This window comes from Balaenoptera acutorostrata, chromosome 4 (genome assembly GCF_949987535.1).
Source record: "Balaenoptera acutorostrata chromosome 4, mBalAcu1.1, whole genome shotgun sequence".
In the NCBI taxonomy this organism is placed as follows: Eukaryota; Metazoa; Chordata; class Mammalia; order Artiodactyla; family Balaenopteridae; genus Balaenoptera; species Balaenoptera acutorostrata.
This window is the reverse complement of record NC_080067.1, coordinates 42,959,665-42,964,683: the sequence shown is the minus strand read 5'-3', so window position 1 is coordinate 42,964,683 and position 5,019 is coordinate 42,959,665.

Genomic DNA, 5,019 nt, shown 5'->3' with positions numbered 1-5,019 from the left:
TCAGAGACAGCTTAGGCTCAAGTTCTGGGTTTAGAGTTATCTGTCCAGGCAACTATTCAAAGCTGCAGATGGAAATTACATCTCTGAGGAAGAAAGGAAGAGAAAGAACAGAGGACCTAGGAGATACAAGAACCATAAAAAAAAATCCTTCCAGGCAACACAGGGACAGGAGGTGGTGCTGGATAACAGAGCGTTGGAAAATCAAACGAGGGCACAGTTTTAAGAAAGAGAGTAGTCAAGGGTATCACATGAAACAGACTAGTCGAAGAGAATGAACAGCTTTCTCTCAGCAAACAGCTCAAATGCCACCTCTTCCAAGAAGCCTACCCTGATCACCCATCAGAAGGCTCTTTCCCTTCTCTGACCCTTCATCCACATCTATTAAGGCACATCTCCCTTCTACCAAGTATGAGCAGCATTATTTAAGTCCCCTTATTTCCCCTCCTACAGGATCTAACAGAGGCTTGAATATATGGGTACTCGCTAAATTTTTGTGGAGTACTCCTGTACTCCTGCGTATGCTTTTCTGGAATTACTGCCTGAACCCAGTTTATGAATGTGTGCCTATAAAACTAAATCACAAATCATTTGGGATTTATTCGTTCTCACACTCACCAATTGCAATTCAAAGCAATTCCAGAACACACAACACCTGTAAGCATTCTCACTTTTTAGCCCATATTTCAAGGACAGTAAAGATGGGAAATTTTTCACAAAGTCGTTTGCAATTAAACATAACCTAAGCTTATAAAGTTATGTATTCCCATTGTCTTTTACTTTCTTGTAAACAAGCCAAATCTCTTGCAATTTCTCAACTTCTTGTTTTGTTGAGGTTTTTTGTTTGTTTGTTTTTAATGTACCAAACAACTTCAAAGGTAACCGCCTCAAGAACAATTCCATGATAAGAAGCAGAACTTATGTTCCTGCAGCAAGCTGTAGCTGGGCATTTTTATAGCGGTTAAATCACAAACAAAAAGCAAAAAGTGCCACTTAGAAAATTAAAGAATCAGAGTCTGAGAATGTTCCATTCCGCAAGTAGAAAAACACATTAGCCACAAGACCTTTAGAAAGCATTAACCCAACAATCAAAGACACAGCCGCTGAACACTCTTTTTGTTCTCTCTTCTTTTATAGCCTAGTTTCTTGTGAGAATAGGCTACACTTTTTACTGCAATTTCTACCTTGAATTCATATGCCAAATCATTATGAGCCGGCTGCTGCCCACCCCACCATCCCACTCCATTGAAATTGCTCTCGACAACACACCAATGGCTTTCCAGTTACAAATTGAATGGTCAGGCCTTATCCTGCTTGAGCTTCCATAGCATTTGTCACTGTCACCCACTCCCTTCTTAAACTCTTGCTTCCATAGAATGCACTCTCTCCTGCTTCTCTTCACACCTCTTCCTACTCCAGCCCCGTTAAGTGTGGTTGGGTGGGCCCAGAGCTCTGTCCTTGGCACTCTCTACTCTATCCTCACACTCCTCCTGGGCGATCTCACTGACTCCCTGATGGACCCACTGATGACTCCCAAACCTCTCTCCAGGGAAATCCTCTTGCATTTCAAACCCATGCTTCTGTCCATACAGCAGTCCCTTGGGCACTGAAAGTTCCACAGAGCCAAAACTGAAATCACCTTCCTCCCAAACCTGATTTCTTTTTTTTCAACATCTTTATTGGAGTATAATTGCTTTATATTGTTGTGTTAGTTTCTGCTGTATAACAAAGTGAAGCAGCTATACGTATACATATATCCCCATATCCCCTCCCTCTTGCGTCTCCCTCCCACCCACCCCATCCCACTCCTCTAGGTGGTCACAAAGAACCGAGCTGATCTCCCTGTGCTATGCAGCTGCTTCCCACTAGCTATCTATTTTACATTTGGGAGTGTATATATGTCCATGCCACTTTCTCACTTCGTCCCAGCTTACCCTTCCCCCTCCCCGTGTCCTCAAGTCCATTCTCTACATCTGCGTCTTTATTCCTGTCCTGTCCCTAGGTTTTTCAGAACTTTTTTATTTTTTAGATTCCATATGTATGTGTTAGCATACAGTATTTGTTTTCCTCTTTCTGACTTACTTCACTCTGTATGACAGACTCTAGGTCCATCCACCTCACTACAAATAATTCAATATTGTTTCTTTTTATGGCTGAGTAATATTCCATTGTATATATGTGCCACATCTTCTTTATCCATTCCTCTGTTGATGGACACTTAGGTCACGTCCATGTCCTGGCTATTGTAAATAGTGCTGCAGTGAACATTGTGGTACATGACTCTTTTTGTATTATGGTTTTCTCAGGGTACATGCCCAGTAGTGGGATTGCTGGGTCATATGGTAGTTCTATTTTTAGTTTTTTAAGGAACCTCCATACTGTTCTCCACAGTGGCTGTATCAATTTACATTCCCACCAACAATGCAAGAGGGTTTCCTTTCCTCCACACCCCTCCAGCATTTATTGTTTGTAGATTTTTTGATGATGGCCATTCTGACCGGTGTGAGGTGATACCTCATTGTAGTTTTGATTTGCATTTCTCTAATGATTAATGATGTTAAGCATCCTTTCATGTGTTTGTTGGAAATCTGTATATCTTCTTGGGAGAAATGTCTATTTAGGTCTTCTGCCCATTTTTGGTGGGTTGTTTTCTAGATATTGAGCTGCATGATCTGCTTGTATATTTTGGAGATTAATCCTTTGTCAGTTGCTTCATTTGCAAATATTTTCTCCCATTCTGAGGGTTGTCTTTTCATCTTGTTTATGGTTTCCTTTGCTGTGCAAAAGCTTTGAAGTTTCATTAGGTCCCATTTATTTTTGTTTTTATTTCCCTTCCTCTAGAAGGTGGGTCAAAAAGGATCTTGCTGTGATTTATGTCATAGAGTGTTCTTCCTATGTTTTCCTCTAAGAGTTTTATAGTGTCTGGCCTTACAGTTAGGTCTCTAATCCATTTTGAGTTTATTTTTGTGTATGGTGTTAGGGAGTGTTCTAGTTTCATTCTTTTCCATGTAGCTGTCCAGTTTTCCCAGCACCACTTATTGAAGAGGCTGTCTTTTCTCCACTGATGGCCCGTCTCCAGGCCCACCTCCCCACCACCTCCAAGTCCCAGGCCAGGCTTCCTGCTGCTCATATAGGCCCTGTTCCCCTTGCAGCTGATTCTCTCATCCCAGCTCTCCCAGCCCTGTTGCTGCCAGCTCAAACCCACCCTCTCTCCTCTCCCTCTCATCCTCCTCCCACTTCACTCCATCCACCGTCTGACCACCTCTTGTCCACTGTAGCCTGCAAAATCTGGGCTCCACTGGGGTGGGGAAGGGGGAGAGGGATTCGCCTTTTGTCCTGATACTTTTATTTACTCAGGCAGATAGGGTCTGCTTTGAATGGCTAAAAACTACCTGAAAGTGATAAGACACAGACCCTGGAAATAATCAGATTTTCCTTGGGAAACTGAACCAGCCTCAATATTCGGGGAGGAGCAGGAGGGAGGGGGTTGGAATGAGCCTGGCAAGAAGCTTGAAACTCTCACCATCTCACACTTTTGGCTGTTTCTGAACAACCCACTGTATCCTAGAAATGTCCGAGCATGCTTCATTTGCTTGCCAAGGCCCAAAGGAATCTGAACGCCATCTTAAGAGGGCCCATCCTGTCCAAGCCATCAACTGAATGCAAGGAATGGATAGCTATTTCTCTAGACAATGTTTTAGGTCATCCATCAGTGAATACATATCTAACATATGGCAATTCACCATACTTAATATGTTTCATAAATTAAGAACATGAGTGGCAGAAGGAACTCTAGTGATATTCCATTTTGCTAATCAGTAAATGGAAGCACAGAAAGCTACTACCCTACTAAATCTTAGGAGACAGCACCGAAAGCAATCCTCTTCAAAAAAACAAAAAAGACAAACTCCTAAAAAGTATATGCAAATCCCAAATGGAATGCCTCATAAGTCCACTGATTTTCATTACACAACTGATTTGCAGTCAAACCTATGCGGGAAAAAAATCAGTCCAGGGAGCAGAGTAAGTTGGGCAGGGTAGCTGCCAAGAACTGGGACTGATAAAGATCCACCAAGAAGAGGACACATTCACTTGAGTGCATGACCATATATAAGAACACCTCAAGGGTGTAAGTACTAATGATTCTGTAGTAAGTTTGGCTGTCTGTCCTGCCTGTATGATGTCAAAAACTTTTCAGTATTTCTTACAAAACACCAAAGTTTTCCCCATTGCCCTCAAGGCAGCAAATCTCTGCTCAGAGCTCCAAGAACCTGCAAATGGCAGAAGCCAAGGGGGCTGAGGCTGAGGCTGAGTCATTGCAGAAATCATGGACAGCTTGCAGACAACTTGAAGCTGCTCTCTGCTACCACTGGGACCAAAATATAAGTGCCTTTACCCCCTATTTTCTATCGTTTTTTTCACCTGTGATTCCCTTCACATTCAATTTCCTTCCTGTCAATGCAAATTGTTTCTCACTCAGGGCCTGTTTAACTCCCACCTACATTCCGAAACTTCTTTGGAAAACGCTACCTGTTACCTCCGTCCCTTCTGAACCCTAACTACCACTTTCTTCAAACAGTAGCACTTAAATTTCTGTTGTATTTGGTTCTTTGTGGGTTTTTTTAAACTCTTATTATACAGTAAGTATTTACTGTTGAAAAATTAGAAAATACAAATAACCAAAAAAAAGTCAGCACCCAGAGACATTTAGGTACATATCCTTCAGACATGTTTGTGTTTGTTTTTACAAAAACAACAGCACTCTGAATCTTCCACATAATGCCACCATTCCACGTCAATATGCTCTCTTATGAAACCATGTAAAGACTGCTCAATCTTCCACTTTAAGCAAATCATACAACATACCTAACAAATGGTTGTTTCCTATCTTAGGCTGTTATGAACAACCTTGCAACGAAGATACTTTCTTAAAATATATTTATGTGTATATTTGTCTGATGGTTTCCTTAAATTATTAGAAATGGAAGTGCTAAGTCAAAAGACATGCGGCCCACCACCATC